This window comes from Dermacentor silvarum, chromosome 6, assembly GCF_013339745.2.
Source record: "Dermacentor silvarum isolate Dsil-2018 chromosome 6, BIME_Dsil_1.4, whole genome shotgun sequence".
Lineage (NCBI taxonomy): Eukaryota > Metazoa > Arthropoda > Arachnida > Ixodida > Ixodidae > Dermacentor > Dermacentor silvarum.
In genome coordinates, this window is record NC_051159.1 from 7,745,117 (window position 1) to 7,765,983 (window position 20,867).

At 53.8% G+C, this 20,867-nt stretch overlaps 1 protein-coding gene across 1 annotated transcript in view; it reads left to right on the forward strand.

Annotated features, from left to right (window-relative positions):
- The window catches only part of LOC119455273 (uncharacterized), a 191,245-nt gene that overhangs the window by 31,916 nt on the left and 138,462 nt on the right, over positions 1 to 20,867 (forward strand). The gene's annotated exons all lie outside the window — the stretch shown is intronic.

The following is a 20,867-nucleotide window of genomic DNA, read 5'->3' on the forward strand; positions in this document are numbered from 1 at the left end:
TTAGTACTGTTGGTACTGATGACGTCACTCGACGAGGCAGATGATTCATCAAGTCGTGGGCAATAATTCTGTCGGCGAGATGATGCGGCAAGTGTGGCGGCCGGTCGGTGTCGCTTGAAGAAGCCAGGGCGAAAAAACACGGCAAGACCTGCAAAAGCAGCAGTAGCGGCTTAGGCATGCTGTCCACAGGCCGAGTGCCGTGCCCTCTGATGTAGCCCGTGTCTCGATGGTCCTTTAGTTCTGTTGGTACTGATGACGTCACTCCACGAGGCAGATGGTTCATCAAGTCGTGGGCAATAATTCTGTCGGCGAGATGATGCGGCAAGTGTGGCGGCCGGTCGGTGTCGCTTGAAGAAGCCAGGGCGAAAAAACACGGCAAGACCTGCAAAAGCAGCAGTAGCGGCTTAGGCATGCTGTCCACAGGCCGAGTGCCGTGCCCTCTGATGTAGCCCGTGTCTCGATGGTCCTTTAGTACTGTTGGTACTGATGACGTCACTCCACGAGGCAGATGATTCATCAAGTCGTGGGCAATAATTCTGTCGGCGAGATGATGCGGCAAGTGTGGCGGCCGGTCGGTGTCGCTTGAAGAAGCCAGGGCGATAAAACACGGCAAGACCTGCAAAAGCAGCAGTAGCGGCTTAGGCATGCTGTCCACAGGCCGAGTGCCGTGCCCTCTGATGTAGCCCGTGTCTCGATGGTCCTTTAGTACTCTTGGTACTGATGACGACACTCCACGAGGCAGATGATTCATCAAGTCGTGGGCAATAATTCTGTCGGCGAGATGATGCGGCAAGTGTGGCGGCCGGTCGGTGTCGCTTGAAGAAGCCAGGGCGATAAAACACGGCAAGACCTGCAAAAGCAGCAGTAGCGGCTTAGGCATGCTGTCCACAGGCCGAGTACCGTGCCCTCTGATGTATCCCGTGTCTCGATGGTCCTTTAGTACTGTTGGTACTGATGACGTCACTCCACGAGGCAGATGATTTATGAAGTCGTGGGCAATAATTCTGTCGGCGAGATGATGCGGCAAGTGTGGCGGCCGGTCGGTGTCGCTTGAAGAAGCCAGGGCGAAAAAACACGGCAAGACCTGCAAAAGCAGCAGTAGCGGCTTAGGCATGCTGTCCACAGGCCGAGTGCCGTGCTCTCTGATGTAGCCCGTGTCTCGATGGTCCTTTAGTACTGTTGGTACTGATGACGTCACTCCACGAGGCAGATGATTTATGAAGTCGTGGGCAATAATTCTGTCGGCGAGATGATGCGGCAAGTGTGGCGGCCGGTCAGTGTCGCTTGAAGAAGCCAGGGCGATAAAACACGGCAAGACCTGCAAAAGCAGCAGTAGCGGCTTAGGCATGCTGTCCACAGGCCGAGTACCGTGCCCTCTGATGTAGCCCGTGTCTCGATGGTCCTTTAGTACTGTTGGTACTGATGACGTCACTCCACGAGGCAGATGATTCATCAAGTCGTGGGAAATAATTCTGTCGGCGAGATGATGCGGCAAGTGTGGCGGCCGGTCGGTGTCGCTTGAAGAAGCCAGGGCGATAAAACACGGCAAGACCTGCAAAAGCAGCAGTAGCGGCTTAGGCATGCTGTCCACAGGCCGAGTACCGTGCCCTCTGATGTAGCCCGTGTCTCGATGGTCCTTTAGTACTGTTGGTACAGATGACGTCACTCCACGAGACAGATGATTCATCAAGTCGTGGGCAATAATTCTGTCGGCGAGATGATGCGGCAAGTGTGACGGCCGGTCGGTGTCGCTTGAAGAAGCCAGGGCGATAAAACACGGCAAGACCTGCAAAAGCAGCAGTAGCGGCTTGGGCATGCTGTCCACAGGCCGAGTGTCGTGCCCTCTGATGTATCCCGTGTCTCGATGGTCCTTTAGTACTGTTGGTACTGATGACGTCACTCCATGAGGCAGATGATTCATCAAGTCGTGGGCAATAATTCTGTCGGCGAGATGATGCGGCAAGTGTGGCGGCCGGTCGGTGTCGCTTGAAGAAGCCAGGGCGAAAAAACACGGCAGGACCTGCAAAAGCAGCAGTAGCGGCTTAGGCATGCTGTCCACAGGCCGAGTACCGTGCCCTCTGATGTAGCCCGTGTCTCGGTGGTCCTTTAGTACTGTTGGTACTGATGACGTCACTCCACGAGGCAGATGATTCATCAAGTCGTGGGAAATAATTCTGTCGGCGAGATGATGCGGCAAGTGTGGCGGCCGGTCGGTGTCGCTTGAAGAAGCCAGGGCGATAAAACACGGCAAGACCTGCAAAAGCAGCAGTAGCGGCTTAGGCATGCTGTCCACAGGCCGAGTACCATGCCCTCTGATGTAGCCCGTGTCTCGATGGTCCTTTAGTACTGTTGGTACTGATGACGTCACTCCACGAGGCAGATGATTTATGAAGTCGTGGGCAATAATTCTGTTGGCGAGATGATGCGGGAAGTGTGGCGGCCGGTCGGTGTCGCTTGAAGAAGCCAGGGCGAAAAAACACGGCAAGACCTGCAAAAGCAGCAGTAGCGGCTTAGGCATGCTGTCCACAGGCCGAGTGCCGTGCCCTCTGATGTAGCCCGTGTCTCGATGGTCCTTTAGTACTGTTGGTACTGATGACGTCACTCCACGAGGCAGATGATTCAAGTCGTGGGCAATAATTCTGTCGGCGAGATGATGCGGCAAGTGTGGCGGCCGGTCGGTGTCGCTTGAAGAACCCAGGGCGATAAAACACGGCAAGACCTGCAAAAGCAGCAGTAGCGGCTTAGGCATGCTGTCCACAGGCCGAGTACCGTGCCCTCTGATGTAGCCCGTGTCTCGATGGTCCTTTAGTACTGTTGGTACTGATGACGTCACTCCACGAGGCAGATGATTTATGAAGTCGTGGGCAATAATTCTGTCGGCGAGATCATGCGGCAAGTGTGGCGGCCGGTCGGTGTCGCTTGAAGAAGCCAGGGCGAAAAAACACGGCAAGACCTGCAAAAGCCGCAGTAGCGGCTTAGGCATGCTGTCCACAGGCCGAGTGCCGTGCTCTCTGATGTAGCCCGTGTCTCGATGGTCCTTTAGTACTGTTGGTACTGATGACGTCACTCCACGAGGCAGATGATTCATCAAGTCGTGGGAAATAATTCTGTCGGCGAGATGATGCGGCAAGTGTGGCGGCCGGTCGGTGTCGCTTGAAGAAGCCAGGGCGATAAAACACGGCAAGACCTGCAAAAGCAGCAGTAGCGGCTTAGGCATGCTGTCGACAGGCCGAGTGCCGTGCCCTCTGATGTAGCCCGTGTCTCGATGGTCCTTTAGTACTGTTGGTACTGATGACGTCACTCGACGAGGCAGATGATTCATCAAGTCGTGGGCAATAATTCTGTCGGCGAGATGATGCGGCAAGTGTGGCGGCCGGTCGGTGTCGCTTGAAGAAGCCAGGGCGAAAAAACACGGCAAGACCTGCAAAAGCAGCAGTAGCGGCTTAGGCATGCTGTCCACGGGCCGAGTGCCGTGCTCTCTGATGTAGCCCGTGTCTCGATGGTCCTTTAGTACTGTTGGTACTGATGACGTCACTCCACGAGGCAGATGATTCATCAAGTCGTGGGAAATAATTCTGTCGGCGAGATGATGCGGCAAGTGTGGCGGCCGGTCGGTGTCGCTTGAAGAAGCCAGGGCGATAAAACACGGCAAGACCTGCAAAAGCAGCAGTAGCGGCTTAGGCATGCTGTCGACAGGCCGAGTGCCGTGCCCTCTGATGTAGCCCGTGTCTCGATGGTCCTTTAGTACTGTTGGTACTGATGACGTCACTCGACGAGGCAGATGATTCATCAAGTCGTGGGCAATAATTCTGTCGGCGAGATGATGCGGCAAGTGTGGCGGCCGGTCGGTGTCGCTTGAAGAAGCCAGGGCGAAAAAACACGGCAAGACCTGCAAAAGCAGCAGTAGCGGCTTAGGCATGCTGTCCACAGGCCGAGTGCCGTGCCCTCTGATGTAGCCCGTGTCTCGATGGTCCTTTAGTACTGTTGGTACTGATGACGTCACTCCACGAGGCAGATGGTTCATCAAGTCGTGGGCAATAATTCTGTCGGCGAGATGATGCGGCAAGTGTGGCGGCCGGTCGGTGTCGCTTGAAGAAGCCAGGGCGATAAAACACGGCAAGACCTGCAAAAGCAGCAGTAGCGGCTTAGGCTTAGGCAGTAGCGGCTTAGGCTGAGCAATAATTCTGTCGGCGAGATGATGCGGCAAGTGTGGCGGCCGGTCGGTGTCGCTTGAAGAAGCCAGGGCGATAAAACACGGCAAGACCTGCAAAAGCAGCAGTAGCGGCTTAGGCATGCTGTCGACAGGCCGAGTGCCGTGCCCTCTGATGTAGCCCGTGTCTCGATGGTCCTTTAGTACTGTTGGTACTGATGACGTCACTCGACGAGGCAGATGATTCATCAAGTCGTGGGCAATAATTCTGTCGGCGAGATGATGCGGCAAGTGTGGCGGCCGGTCGGTGTCGCTTGAAGAAGCCAGGGCGAAAAAACACGGCAAGACCTGCAAAAGCAGCAGTAGCGGCTTAGGCATGCTGTCCACAGGCCGAGTGCCGTGCCCTCTGATGTAGCCCGTGTCTCGATGGTCCTTTAGTACTGTTGGTACTGATGACGTCACTCCACGAGGCAGATGGTTCATCAAGTCGTGGGCAATAATTCTGTCGGCGAGATGATGCGGCAAGTGTGGCGGCCGGTCGGTGTCGCTTGAAGAAGCCAGGGCGAAAAAACACGGCAAGACCTGCAAAAGCAGCAGTAGCGGCTTAGGCATGCTGTCCACAGGCCGAGTGCCGTGCCCTCTGATGTAGCCCGTGTCTCGATGGTCCTTTAGTACTGTTGGTACTGATGACGTCACTCCACGAGGCAGATGATTCATCAAGTCGTGGGCAATAATTCTGTCGGCGAGATGATGCGGCAAGTGTGGCGGCCGGTCGGTGTCGCTTGAAGAAGCCAGGGCGATAAAACACGGCAAGACCTGCAAAAGCAGCAGTAGCGGCTTAGGCATGCTGTCCACAGGCCGAGTGCCGTGCCCTCTGATGTAGCCCGTGTCTCGATGGTCCTTTAGTACTCTTGGTACTGATGACGACACTCCACGAGGCAGATGATTCATCAAGTCGTGGGCAATAATTCTGTCGGCGAGATGATGCGGCAAGTGTGGCGGCCGGTCGGTGTCGCTTGAAGAAGCCAGGGCGATAAAACACGGCAAGACCTGCAAAAGCAGCAGTAGCGGCTTAGGCATGCTGTCCACAGGCCGAGTACCGTGCCCTCTGATGTAGCCCGTGTCTCGATGGTCCTTTAGTACTGTTGGTACTGATGACGTCACTCCACGAGGCAGATGATTTATGAAGTCGTGGGCAATAATTCTGTCGGCGAGATGATGCGGCAAGTGTGGCGGCCGGTCGGTGTCGCTTGAAGAAGCCAGGGCGAAAAAACACGGCAAGACCTGCAAAAGCAGCAGTAGCGGCTTAGGCATGCTGTCCACAGGCCGAGTGCCGTGCTCTCTGATGTAGCCCGTGTCTCGATGGTCCTTTAGTACTGTTGGTACTGATGACGTCACTCCACGAGGCAGATGATTTATGAAGTCGTGGGCAATAATTCTGTCGGCGAGATGATGCGGCAAGTGTGGCGGCCGGTCAGTGTCGCTTGAAGAAGCCAGGGCGATAAAACACGGCAAGACCTGTAAAAGCAGCAGTAGCGGCTTAGGCATGCTGTCCACAGGCCGAGTGCCGTGCCCTCTGATGTAGCCCGTGTCTCGATGGTCCTTTAGTACTGTTGGTACTGATGACGTCACTCCACGAGGCAGATGATTCATCAAGTCGTGGGCAATAATTCTGTCGGCGAGATGATGCGGCAAGTGTGGCGGCCGGTCGGTGTCGCTTGAAGAAGCCAGCGCGATAAAACACGGCAAGACCTGCAAAAGCAGCAGTAGCGGCTTAGGCATGCTGTCCACAGGCCGAGTGCCGTGCCCTCTGATGTAGCCCGTGTCTCGATGGTCCTTTAGTACTGTTGGTACTGATGACGTCACTCCACGAGGCAGATGATTCATCAAGTCGTGGGCAATAATTCTGTCGGCGAGATGATGCGGCAAGTGTGGCGGCCGGTCGGTGTCGCTTGAAGAAGCCAGCGCGATAAAACACGGCAAGACCTGCAAAAGCAGCAGTAGAGGCTTAGGCATGCTGTCCACAGGCCGAGTGCCGTGCCCTCTGATGTAGCCCGTGTCTCGATGGTCCTTTAGTACTGTTGGTACTGATGACGTCACTCGACGAGGCAGATGATTGATCAAGTCGTGGGCAATAATTCTGTCGGCGAGATGATGCGGCAAGTGTGGCGGCCGGTCGGTGTCGGTTGAAGAAGCCAGGGCGAAAAAACACGGCAAGACCTGCAAAAGCAGCAGTAGCGGCTTAGGCATGCTGTCCACAGGCCGAGTGCCGTGCCCTCTGATGTAGCCCGTGTCTCGATGGTCCTTTAGTACTGTTGGTACTGATGACGTCACTCCACGAGGCAGATGATTCATCAAGTCGTGGGCAATAATTCTGTCGGCGAGATGATGCGGCAAGTGTGGCGGCCGGTCGGTGTCGCTTGAAGAAGCCAGGGCGATAAAACACGGCAAGACCTGCAAAAGCAGCAGTAGCGGCTTAGGCATGCTGTCCACAGGCCGAGTACCGTGCCCTCTGATGTAGCCCGTGTCTCGATGGTCCTTTAGTACTGTTGGTACTGATGACGTCACTCCACGAGGCAGATGATTCATCAAGTCGTGGGAAATAATTCTGTCGGCGAGATGATGCGGCAAGTGTGGCGGCCGGTCGGTGTCGCTTGAAGAAGCCAGGGCGATAAAACACGGCAAGACCTGCAAAAGCAGCAGTAGCGGCTTAGGCATGCTGTCCACAGGCCGAGTACCGTGCCCTCTGATGTAGCCCGTGTCTCGATGGTCCTTTAGTACTGTTGGTACAGATGACGTCACTCCACGAGACAGATGATTCATCAAGTCGTGGGCAATAATTCTGTCGGCGAGATGATGCGGCAAGTGTGACGGCCGGTCGGTGTCGCTTGAAGAAGCCAGGGCGATAAAACACGGCAAGACCTGCAAAAGCAGCAGTAGCGGCTTGGGCATGCTGTCCACAGGCCGAGTGTCGTGCCCTCTGATGTATCCCGTGTCTCGATGGTCCTTTAGTACTGTTGGTACTGATGACGTCACTCCATGAGGCAGATGATTCATCAAGTCGTGGGCAATAATTCTGTCGGCGAGATGATGCGGCAAGTGTGGCGGCCGGTCGGTGTCGCTTGAAGAAGCCAGGGCGAAAAAACACGGCAGGACCTGCAAAAGCAGCAGTAGCGGCTTAGGCATGCTGTCCACAGGCCGAGTACCGTGCCCTCTGATGTAGCCCGTGTCTCGGTGGTCCTTTAGTACTGTTGGTACTGATGACGTCACTCCACGAGGCAGATGATTCATCAAGTCGTGGGAAATAATTCTGTCGGCGAGATGATGCGGCAAGTGTGGCGGCCGGTCGGTGTCGCTTGAAGAAGCCAGGGCGATAAAACACGGCAAGACCTGCAAAAGCAGCAGTAGCGGCTTAGGCATGCTGTCCACAGGCCGAGTACCGTGCCCTCTGATGTAGCCCGTGTCTCGATGGTCCTTTAGTACTGTTGGTACTGATGACGTCACTCCACGAGGCAGATGATTTATGAAGTCGTGGGCAATAATTCTGTTGGCGAGATGATGCGGGAAGTGTGGCGGCCGGTCGGTGTCGCTTGAAGAAGCCAGGGCGAAAAAACACGGCAAGACCTGCAAAAGCAGCAGTAGCGGCTTAGGCATGCTGTCCACAGGCCGAGTGCCGTGCCCTCTGATGTAGCCCGTGTCTCGATGGTCCTTTAGTACTGTTGGTACTGATGACGTCACTCCACGAGGCAGATGATTCAAGTCGTGGGCAATAATTCTGTCGGCGAGATGATGCGGCAAGTGTGGCGGCCGGTCGGTGTCGCTTGAAGAACCCAGGGCGATAAAACACGGCAAGACCTGCAAAAGCAGCAGTAGCGGCTTAGGCATGCTGTCCACAGGCCGAGTACCGTGCCCTCTGATGTAGCCCGTGTCTCGATGGTCCTTTAGTACTGTTGGTACTGATGACGTCACTCCACGAGGCAGATGATTTATGAAGTCGTGGGCAATAATTCTGTCGGCGAGATCATGCGGCAAGTGTGGCGGCCGGTCGGTGTCGCTTGAAGAAGCCAGGGCGAAAAAACACGGCAAGACCTGCAAAAGCCGCAGTAGCGGCTTAGGCATGCTGTCCACAGGCCGAGTGCCGTGCTCTCTGATGTAGCCCGTGTCTCGATGGTCCTTTAGTACTGTTGGTACTGATGACGTCACTCCACGAGGCAGATGATTCATCAAGTCGTGGGAAATAATTCTGTCGGCGAGATGATGCGGCAAGTGTGGCGGCCGGTCGGTGTCGCTTGAAGAAGCCAGGGCGATAAAACACGGCAAGACCTGCAAAAGCAGCAGTAGCGGCTTAGGCATGCTGTCGACAGGCCGAGTGCCGTGCCCTCTGATGTAGCCCGTGTCTCGATGGTCCTTTAGTACTGTTGGTACTGATGACGTCACTCGACGAGGCAGATGATTCATCAAGTCGTGGGCAATAATTCTGTCGGCGAGATGATGCGGCAAGTGTGGCGGCCGGTCGGTGTCGCTTGAAGAAGCCAGGGCGAAAAAACACGGCAAGACCTGCAAAAGCAGCAGTAGCGGCTTAGGCATGCTGTCCACAGGCCGAGTGCCGTGCCCTCTGATGTAGCCCGTGTCTCGATGGTCCTTTAGTACTGTTGGTACTGATGACGTCACTCCACGAGGCAGATGGTTCATCAAGTCGTGGGCAATAATTCTGTCGGCGAGATGATGCGGCAAGTGTGGCGGCCGGTCGGTGTCGCTTGAAGAAGCCAGGGCGATAAAACACGGCAAGACCTGCAAAAGCAGCAGTAGCGGCTTAGGCTTAGGCAGTAGCGGCTTAGGCTGAGCAATAATTCTGTCGGCGAGATGATGCGGCAAGTGTGGCGGCCGGTCGGTGTCGCTTGAAGAAGCCAGGGCGATAAAACACGGCAAGACCTGCAAAAGCAGCAGTAGCGGCTTAGGCATGCTGTCCACAGGCCGAGTACCGTGCCCTCTGATGTAGCCCGTGTCTCGATGGTCCTTTAGTACTGTTGGTACTGATGACGTCACTCCACGAGGCAGATGATTCATCAAGTCGTGGGCAATAATTCTGTCGGCGAGATGATGCGGCAAGTGTGGCGGCCGGTCGGTGTCGCTTGAAGAAGCCAGGGCGAAAAAACACGGCAAGACCTGCAAAAGCAGCAGTAGCGGCTTAGGCATGCTGTCCACAGGCCGAGTGCCGTGCCCTCTGATGTAGCCCGTGTCTCGATGGTCCTTTAGTACTGTTGGTACTGATGACGTCACTCCACGAGGCAGATGATTCATCAAGTCGTGGGCAATAATTCTGTCGGCGAGATGATGCGGCAAGTGTGGCGGCCGGTCGGTGTCGCTTGAAGAAGCCAGGGCGATAAAACACGGCAAGACCTGCAAAAGCAGCAGTAGCGGCTTAGGCATGCTGTCCACAGGCCGAGTGCCGTGCCCTCTGATGTAGCCCGTGTCTCGATGGTCCTTTAGTACTCTTGGTACTGATGACGACACTCCACGAGGCAGATGATTCATCAAGTCGTGGGCAATAATTCTGTCGGCGAGATGATGCGGCAAGTGTGGCGGCCGGTCGGTGTCGCTTGAAGAAGCCAGGGCGATAAAACACGGCAAGACCTGCAAAAGCAGCAGTAGCGGCTTAGGCATGCTGTCCACAGGCCGAGTGCCGTGCCCTCTGATGTAGCCCGTGTCTCGATGGTCCTTTAGTACTGTTGGTACTGATGACGTCACTCCACGAGGCAGATGATTCATCAAGTCGTGGGCAATAATTCTGTCGGCGAGATGATGCGGCAAGTGTGGCGGCCGGTCGGTGTCGCTTGAAGAAGCCAGGGCGAAAAAACACGGCAAGACCTGCAAAAGCGGCAGTAGCGGCTTAGGCATGCTGTCCACAGGCCGAGTGCCGTGCCCTCTGATGTAGCCCGTGTCTCGATGGTCCTTTAGTACTGTTGGTACTGATGACGTCACTCCACGAGGCAGATGATTCATCAAGTCGTGGGAAATAATTCTGTCGGCGAGATGATGCGGCAAGTGTGGCGGCCGGTCGGTGTCGCTTGAAGAAGCCAGGGCGATAAAACACGGCAAGACCTGCAAAAGCAGCAGTAGCGGCTTAGGCATGCTGTCCACAGGCCGAGTACCGTGCCCTCTGATGTAGCCCGTGTCTCGATGGTCCTTTAGTACTGTTGGTACTGATGACGTCACTCCACGAGGCAGATGATTTATGAAGTCGTGGGCAATAATTCTGTCGGCGAGATGATGCGGCAAGTGTGGCGGCCGGTCGGTGTCGCTTGAAGAAGCCAGGGCGAAAAAACACGGCAAGACCTGCAAAAGCAGCAGTAGCGGCTTAGGCATGCTGTCCACAGGCCGAGTGCCGTGCTCTCTGATGTAGCCCGTGTCTCGATGGTCCTTTAGTACTGTTGGTACTGATGACGTCACTCCACGAGGCAGATGATTTATGAAGTCGTGGGCAATAATTCTGTCGGCGAGATGATGCGGCAAGTGTGGCGGCCGGTCAGTGTCGCTTGAAGAAGCCAGGGCGATAAAACACGGCAAGACCTGTAAAAGCAGCAGTAGCGGCTTAGGCATGCTGTCCACAGGCCGAGTGCCGTGCCCTCTGATGTAGCCCGTGTCTCGATGGTCCTTTAGTACTGTTGGTACTGATGACGTCACTCCACGAGGCAGATGATTCATCAAGTCGTGGGCAATAATTCTGTCGGCGAGATGATGCGGCAAGTGTGGCGGCCGGTCGGTGTCGCTTGAAGAAGCCAGCGCGATAAAACACGGCAAGACCTGCAAAAGCAGCAGTAGCGGCTTAGGCATGCTGTCCACAGGCCGAGTGCCGTGCCCTCTGATGTAGCCCGTGTCTCGATGGTCCTTTAGTACTGTTGGTACTGATGACGTCACTCCACGAGGCAGATGATTCATCAAGTCGTGGGCAATAATTCTGTCGGCGAGATGATGCGGCAAGTGTGGCGGCCGGTCGGTGTCGCTTGAAGAAGCCAGCGCGATAAAACACGGCAAGACCTGCAAAAGCAGCAGTAGAGGCTTAGGCATGCTGTCCACAGGCCGAGTGCCGTGCCCTCTGATGTAGCCCGTGTCTCGATGGTCCTTTAGTACTGTTGGTACTGATGACGTCACTCGACGAGGCAGATGATTCATCAAGTCGTGGGCAATAATTCTGTCGGCGAGATGATGCGGCAAGTGTGGCGGCCGGTCGGTGTCGGTTGAAGAAGCCAGGGCGAAAAAACACGGCAAGACCTGCAAAAGCAGCAGTAGCGGCTTAGGCATGCTGTCCACAGGCCGAGTGCCGTGCCCTCTGATGTAGCCCGTGTCTCGATGGTCCTTTAGTACTGTTGGTACTGATGACGTCACTCCACGAGGCAGATGATTCATCAAGTCGTGGGCAATAATTCTGTCGGCGAGATGATGCGGCAAGTGTGGCGGCCGGTCGGTGTCGCTTGAAGAAGCCAGGGCGATAAAACACGGCAAGACCTGCAAAAGCAGCAGTAGCGGCTTAGGCATGCTGTCCACAGGCCGAGTACCGTGCCCTCTGATGTAGCCCGTGTCTCGATGGTCCTTTAGTACTGTTGGTACTGATGACGTCACTCCACGAGGCAGATGATTCATCAAGTCGTGGGAAATAATTCTGTCGGCGAGATGATGCGGCAAGTGTGGCGGCCGGTTGGTGTCGCTTGAAGAAGCCAGGGCGATAAAACACGGCAAGACCTGCAAAAGCAGCAGTAGCGGCTTAGGCATGCTGTCCACAGGCCGAGTACCGTGCCCTCTGATGTAGCCCGTGTCTCGATGGTCCTTTAGTACTGTTGGTACAGATGACGTCACTCCACGAGACAGATGATTCATCAAGTCGTGGGCAATAATTCTGTCGGCGAGATGATGCGGCAAGTGTGACGGCCGGTCGGTGTCGCTTGAAGAAGCCAGGGCGATAAAACACGGCAAGACCTGCAAAAGCAGCAGTAGCGGCTTGGGCATGCTGTCCACAGGCCGAGTGTCGTGCCCTCTGATGTATCCCGTGTCTCGATGGTCCTTTAGTACTGTTGGTACTGATGACGTCACTCCATGAGGCAGATGATTCATCAAGTCGTGGGCAATAATTCTGTCGGCGAGATGATGCGGCAAGTGTGGCGGCCGGTCGGTGTCGCTTGAAGAAGCCAGGGCGAAAAAACACGGCAGGACCTGCAAAAGCAGCAGTAGCGGCTTAGGCATGCTGTCCACAGGCCGAGTGCCGTGCCCTCTGATGTAGCCCGTGTCTCGGTGGTCCTTTAGTACTGTTGGTACTGATGACGTCACTCCACGAGGCAGATGATTCATCAAGTCGTGGGAAATAATTCTGTCGGCGAGATGATGCGGCAAGTGTGGCGGCCGGTCGGTGTCGCTTGAAGAAGCCAGGGCGATAAAACACGGCAAGACCTGCAAAAGCAGCAGTAGCGGCTTAGGCATGCTGTCCACAGGCCGAGTACCGTGCCCTCTGATGTAGCCCGTGTCTCGATGGTCCTTTAGTACTGTTGGTACTGATGACGTCACTCCACGAGGCAGATGATTTATGAAGTCGTGGGCAATAATTCTGTTGGCGAGATGATGCGGGAAGTGTGGCGGCCGGTCGGTGTCGCTTGAAGAAGCCAGGGCGAAAAAACACGGCAAGACCTGCAAAAGCAGCAGTAGCGGCTTAGGCATGCTGTCCACAGGCCGAGTGCCGTGCCCTCTGATGTAGCCCGTGTCTCGATGGTCCTTTAGTACTGTTGGTACTGATGACGTCACTCCACGAGGCAGATGATTCAAGTCGTGGGCAATAATTCTGTCGGCGAGATGATGCGGCAAGTGTGGCGGCCGGTCGGTGTCGCTTGAAGAACCCAGGGCGATAAAACACGGCAAGACCTGCAAAAGCAGCAGTAGCGGCTTAGGCATGCTGTCCACAGGCCGAGTGCCGTGCCCTCTGATGTAGCCCGTGTCTCGATGGTCCTTTAGTACTGTTGGTACTGATGACGTCACTCTACGAGGCAGATGATTCATCAAGTCGTGGGCAATAATTCTGTCGGCGAGATGATGCGGCAAGTGTGGCGGCCGGTCGGTGTCGCTTGAAGAAGCCAGGGCGATAAAACACGGCAAGACCTGCAAAAGCAGCAGTAGCGTCTTAGGCATGCTGTCCACAGGCCGAGTGCCGTGCCCTCTGATGTAGCCCGTTTCTCGATGGTCCTTTAGTACTGTTGGTACTGATGACGTCACTCGACGAGGCAGATGATTCATCAAGTCGTGGGCAATAATTCTGTCGGCGAGATGATGCGGCAAGTGGGGCGGCCGGTCGGTGTCGCTTGAAGAAGCCAGGGCGAAAAAACACGGCAAGACCTGCAAAAGCAGCAGTAGCGGCTTAGGCATGCTGTCCACAGGCCGAGTACCGTGCCCTCTGATGTAGCCCGTGTCTCGATGGTCCTTTAGTACTGTTGGTACTGATGACGTCACTCCACGAGGCAGATGATTTATGAAGTCGTGGGCAATAATTCTGTCGGCGAGATGATGCGGCAAGTGTGGCGGCCGGTCGGTATAGCTTGAAGAAGCCAGGGCGAAAAAACACGGCAAGACCTGCAAAAGCAGCAGTAGCGGCCTAGGCATGCTGTCCACAGGCCGAGTGCCGTGCCCTCTGATGTAGCCCGTGTCTCGATGGTCCTTTAGTACTGTTGGTACTGATGACGTCACTCCACGAGGCAGATGATTCATCAAGTCGTGGGCAATAATTCTGTCGGCGAGATGATGCGGCAAGTGTGGCGGCCGGTCGCTGTCGCTTGAAGAAGCCAGGGCGATAAAACACGGCAAGACCTGCAAAAGCAGCAGTAGCGGCTTAGGCATGCTGTCCACAGGCCGAGTACCGTGCCCTCTGATGTAGCCCGTGTCTCGATGGTCCTTTAGTACTGTTGGTACTGATGACGTCACTCCACGAGGCAGATGATTTATGAAGTCGTGGGCAATAATTCTGTCGGCGAGATGATGCGGCAAGTGTGGCGGCCGGTCGGTGTCGCTTGAAGAAGCCAGGGCGAAAAAACACGGCAAGACCTGCAAAAGCAGCAGTAGCGGCTTAGGCATGCTGTCCACAGGCCGAGGGCCGTGCCCTCTCTCATATATATGAGAGAGAGAGAGAGAGAGATGAGAAGCACAACTTCGCGGTTATCTTAGGTTTATTTATCTAACAGCTGCAGTCGGTGGACCGACCTTTTTCATGTAACGTTCCGCATGTAACAACGCACCGTCCTTGTAACGAACCACACAAGGGCGGTGCGGTGCATTAGGGGAGAAATAGGAAGACGAAGACTAAAGGCAGTGTTCGGGCGCCCATGTTTGCACGTTCTTCAAGCGTGGCTCTATAGCCTAGTGGTTACGACGCTCGCTTTGGGGCCAGGGATACGTGCGCTCGAATGCCGCCTCGGCAAGAAAATGTATTTCCTTTCCTGGTAGAAAGCAAACCTACACCAGACGGCAGAGGGAGACCGCGTTTCGTTCTGGATCCTGGCTTCTAGGCTTCGGTCCGAGCTCCTGTCCTGCCCTTCGGGTGTGGTCAAGTATCAGGCGGTGGTTATCTATACTGTTCATTTAACGTCTCAGTTGTTGTTTTGATTTATTTATTGTCCTCGTTTTCTACACCTTTCGGTTTATTGTGTGGCGAGTGTAAGCAAGTCAGACTAACCTGATGTCTCTTTCTTCCCCCGGTCAAGCGCATTCCCTTGGCGAGCTTCTATCCCTCCCTGAGAGTGGCCGATAGACTCATTTTTACGCAGTGGCAACAAAAGTGTCCCTGTGGCTCTTGTGCCTACAAATGGGGGGGTCGATACAGAGGAAGAATCCGAAAGCGATTCAGGTGGAGCTTCGAAAGGCCACCTCCCAATTCCAAAAGATCACCGAGGTCCGCCAGTTTGGTCGCGGTGGTATTGTTCGCTTTTCATCAGACCAGGAGTGCGTTCGAGACCTTCTAAACTGTTCTAAATTTGTATCGAATCCGGTGAGCCCGTTTATTTCACCACACCTTGCATGCTCGAAAGGCTTAGTTCGTGGGGTCGACGCGAGCCTGGACCCCTCAGAAGTACTAGACTTGTTTTCAGTTGCTGGAGCTGTGTCCGTATACCGGTGTAGCCCAATTATTGAAATCAAGAAGTCATCTACGGAGTCGTAGATTGTTACGTTCGCGGAAACAGTTCGTCCAACTGAAATCAAGGCATGGCCCCTATATACAGAGTAGAGCCACTTTCTCCAAGACCACTACAGTGCTTGAAATGCTGGCGCTACGGACACACTATAAAAGGATGCACGTCGGTTACTCGATGCCGCCTATGTGGAGAGAATCATGACAGCACAGAATGTAAGTCTCAGCAAGAAAACTGTTGCCTATGCAATGAAGCACACCATACAGACTATTCGCACTGTTCTGCAAAGGAACGAGAATTAAGAATACTAGAAGGGGTGGAACGCAGGCGATGCTCACGTAGGGAAGCAGTTACAGAGGTTAAGGAAAGATCCCAGGGGTACGCAGGCGTGACAGAGCTTAAGGGAAGATCCCAGGGATACGCAGGCGTAACAGCTTGTCACACCGCTAGTATAGAGAAAGCTATGGAAAAGGCTATGGAACGACTTGCAACAACTCTTTTTGAGTCCTTGACACAAATGATGTCTAGTCAGGTGGCGCAGGTCATTGGCGCAGCCTCTACTCAAGCTCCTGCACCCCAGGTTGCAAACTTACTAAACCTAACTCAAAAACAAACATCGTCGTCAAAATCGTTAGCTGACTCCCCTTGCGCAGGATCTTCTACTCATGTAAAACGGACGGAACCGGAATTCCTAACGAAGATTATGAAGACTACCAGGATGTAGACATGGAACACAAAAGTCTAAAACGCACACGATCTCCTCCCCACAAAATTTCTTCGAAGTCAAAAACTCAAAAATATGAAAAAGTGAACCTCTCCAAGAAGGACTTCTTCAAAGAGACTATTTTCGATCAGGTGGTTTCCGCTACCGTTCTATCTTCACCACAGGCTCTCTAAAAATCTTACAGTGGAATTGTCATTCAATTGTTTCTGCTACTACAGATCTATCGTATATTTCTTCTCAATTTTCCCCAGACATCATTATCTTACAAGAAACATGGGTTTCAAATGGTCAAAAATATTCCCTAAATTATTAACGACTGTTTCGTTTGGATCGGCCTGCCAGAGGTGGTGGCGTTGCTTTCTCGGTTTCAACTAAATTTAGTCACAAAGCAACGATATCGTATCAAAGAATGTCTACCGAATGTAAAATTTTAGCATTCAACATTTCACTCCCAGACTGCTCCCCTTTTACCTTAGTTAATTTATATTTCCCCGCAGGAGTGCACGATACATTTTCTCTAGACACCGTATTAGCTTCCTGCAGAAAAGACATAGTATTCGCTGGCGACTTTAATTCACACCCTGTGTCTTGGGGTTTTAAAACTGATTCAGAAGGAAAACGCCTGTGGGAATGGACTCTTGATAATAATCTATCTTGTCTAAATTCAAAAGTTACTACCTTTGTTCCCGGGCAGTCTCCAATCGGTTATAGATCTCACTTTCTCCAGCTCATCTTTAGATATATTGTCGTGGAATACTATAGACTGTGCTACGAACAGCGACCACCTTCCGATCATTTCTCAAATTGATTTCCCTGTGATTTCTCTAAGAAGAAAAAGTAACTGATTTATAAACTATGACAAACTTCAAAAAGACTTGAAGTCTACGATGCTTTCATGTACGGATATGTAAGAAGATATTCGGGCTGTGAGCCTCTGTGCAGTTTTAAAGCGTTCCGTGAAGAATGCAACAGTTAATTTAACCTGCAACACAGGTAAACCACCTGTGCTCCGATGAAGAGGACGACTATGCAAGCAGGCATGCGCGCTTCTATCAAGTCGCGGTGAAGAAGAAGAAGTCGCAGTAGCGCGCTGTATTAAAAAGGCGACCTGCTGCTATTCCTCTTGATCAGGGCTGTGCGACCTCTGTTTTTGACATTGCGACACTGGTGGAGGTGCTGGAGCCTTGAACCGCATGCGTTCAACACCTATCAGGTCCCGTACACCCAGTCTGGAAGCTCCACCTCTCGTCACGACTCCAGTCCATCGATTCAGTCGGCGCCTGCTCGGCCCGAGCCCGGAATTCCCTCCTGTTGCGCCTCCCACCAGCATGGCAGTTCCAACACTTTCGGCTACTCTTCGTTCTTCTCGGACGGCGCCGAGCCTTTCCCAGGTGACTCTTGAACAGCCTCGCGTTCCCGCAACCTTCCATGGTGATGTTTTTGAAGATGTCGAGGACTGGCTCGATCAGTACGAGCGCGTAGCTGATGTCAATCACTGGACTGAGTGACAGAAACTCACCCATGCTTATTTCGCGCTCGAAAAGAGTGATCGCACATGGTACGAGAACAGGGAAGCGAGCTTCCACACGTGGGGCAATTTCCGGCGTCAGCTCTTCGATACATTCGCAAGCTCGGACCGGCGCGATTACGCGCAACAACTTATTGAGGCTCGCGTACAGCAGCCTAACGAATCCGTCGTCATCTATGCAGAAGATATAGCCCATCTGTTTCGCCGAGATGACCCCGATATGACCGAGGCGAAGAAGGTGCGTCATCTCATGCGGGGAATTAAGGAACCGCTGTTTGCAGGCCTTGTACGAAACCCGCCCCCAACGGTCGACGACTTCATCTAAGAAGCGACTATCATTGAGCGGACTAGGGTCGTTCCCCTAGTCCGCTCCGGGGAAACTAACGGCAGCGACCTACAGGGGGAAGGTTGCCCAGTGTCGCGACGCCAAAAATACCCCCCAGGCTACCTAAGAAGACGATACGACGACGACGAATACTAACGCCGACGACGTTGCCCGTGCCGATCTTAACATTCTGATAGATGGACGTCACGTCACAGCACTTGTTGATACTGTAGGAGCTGGGGTCGTGGCCTCGCCAGCAGTTGTAAGAGTAAGAGTAAGAATCGGGCATATCCAAAGTGGTTGCTGGCCCATTCCGTCGTCCAACTCATCCACGCTCAAGAAGTTGTTGAAGGGAGGAACACTTTCTCACCGAGAACGAAGAGTATTGGGTTTATTTACAGTATTTACATGATAAGTATGAGAACGAGACGTTACGTCTCATCAGTCTAGCATGACTGGGTTGAAGCACACTAGATCGAAGCACTGGCTACATCTCAGGGCAGATGGGAGAGCACTCCCGATGGCCCCCAAAGGTCTCTTAAAACCCCTCTGTCCAAGCTGCGGTCCCACCATCCTCCAATCGGAGCGTCGAGAGTCACCGAAGGGTCCACCTTGAGGGCAAGGGTGCGCATAATCCCCCGTTGCCTTCGTTTCTCGAACACATTCGGAGAAGTGCCCTCGGGCACACAATGCTCACTCCCCCACAGAAAGGAGGGGACACTCCTAGACAGGTGGCTTCGCGCCCGACTTGAACTGACGCGTCGGTTGTTCCTGGAATGGCCAGCCATCGACGGGTTTGGAGAACGGCCTTGGCGGCCAGCTGGTCTGTCGAGCGGCCGTGAGAAAGCATCGTAGTATCGGCCCGTTTCCAAGAGTCTCCTCGTCCTATTTTTTCATGGTGTCGCCGCTGATCTTTCCCTGCGGGACGTTTTTCAACCTCCCGAAGCGATTCGTCGCAGGCTATCAGGAGATGCTTCCAAGATCACTGCCCCCGCTGGTAGCCGAACGTAACAATACTGGCGCAGACTTCTCAATCATGCGGCAGGAGCTGGCCGACCGCATTCGGAAAGTGAAGACGCCGTGGACCGGGCCACACATATGAAGTGCCGGTGGCCAGTTAATGACACCAACGGGAACATGCACCGCTCGAATCCACATCGGTGATTCCAGCTTCGTTGCCACTTTCGTCATTCTCCCCGACTGCTGCAGAGACCTGATCTTAGGGATGGATTTTCTGCGAGATCACGGTGCTGTCATAAACATTCCGGGCTGTATGGTGACCTTCTCTGCAAGCCCCTATGCCGACACCATTCATTACGGGCAACGTGAGCGTCTGCGAATCGCCGACGATGTGACCATTCAGCCGCGCTCCTGCCGCCTTGTATCTGTCTCGTGCCAAAAGCCCTACCATGGGGATGGGATCGTGGAGCAAATCGTTGCACTATTGCTAACCCAAGGCATTTAGATTGCTAGAGGCCTACTCGACATGACTCATGGGCATGCGGAAGTCCTTCTCACGAACTTCAGCGACGAACGCCGTCACATTCAGAAGGGCACTGCAATTGCCTACTGCGACGAAGTCACCCAAGTAAAGGATTGTTTGGCTGTACAACGTCAAGAAACGACCGTTCCGGCCTCGACACATTTGTCTTTCGACGTCAGCTCCACCCTGTCGCCTTCTGAGAGACAGCGCCTCGTGGAGCTGATACACCAGTTCGAAGATTGCTTTTCGACTACGTAAAAGTGAAACAAACACCACTGACCAAGCACCGCATAATCACGGATGATACCACGAGGCCGATTCGACAAAACCCCTACCGTGTAGCTCCAAAGGAACGTGAAGAGATTCAAAAGCAAGTGACCAAGATGCTCGAGGATGACGTGATACAGCCTTTGAACAGTCCCTGGGCGTCACCCGTGATCTTGGTCAAAAAGAAAGACGGCAGCTTGCGCTTCTGCGTCGATTACCGCAAGTTAAACCAAGTCACGAAGAAAGACGTCTACCCGCTGCCACGCATAGACGATTCGCTGGACAGACTGCGGCATGCACGTTATTTTTCATCAATGGACCTACGTAGTGGGTATTGGCAGATAGAGGTCGATGAGAGAGATCGTGAGAAAACGGCCTTCGTGACCCCCGATGGTCTTTACGAATTTAAGGTACTTCCTTTCGGTCTGTGCTCAGCGCCAGCCACTTTTCAGCGTTTAATGGACACCGTACTATCAGGCCTGATGTGACAAACTTGCTTGGTCTATTTAGACAACGTCATAGTGTTCTCAGCAACATTCGAGGCGCACCTAAGCCGGTTACTCACGGTTCTTCAAGCCATACGTTCAGCTGGCCTGACGTTAAAGCCCAAGAAATGCCATTTTGGTTTCAGTGAACTGGGCTTCATCGGTCACGTCGTCAGTTACGAGGGTGTACGACCTGATCCAGATAAAATAGACGATATGGCAAAGTTCCCCAAACCGCCCGACAAGAAGGCAGTGAGGCGCTTCTTGGGGCTGTGCGCCTATTACCGGCGGTTCATTGCGAACTTGTCACGCATTGCTGTCCCGTTAACACGCCTTATACGAGACGATGTTCCCTTTCTGTGGGGTGAAAATGAGCAAGTAGCATTTGACGTAGTACGCCAGCGACTGCAAACGCCTCCAGTTCTTGCGCACTTTGACCTGGAAGCCCCTACAGAACTTCACGCCGATGCGAGCAATGTTGGTCTGGGGGCCGCACTGTTGCAGTGGCAAGATGGCTTCGAAAAAGTAATCGCTTACGCCAGCCGAACTCTCTCTCGTACTGAAGAAAACTACTCGACTACCGAGAAGGAATGCCTCGCCGTGGTGTGGGCGGTTACCAAATTTCACCCATATTTATACGGCCGTTCATTTAAGGTTGTCAGCGATCATCATTCTCTTTGTTGGCTGACTAACTTGAAAGATCCATCTGGCCGTCTGGCGCGCTGGAGTCTTAGGCTTCAGGAGTT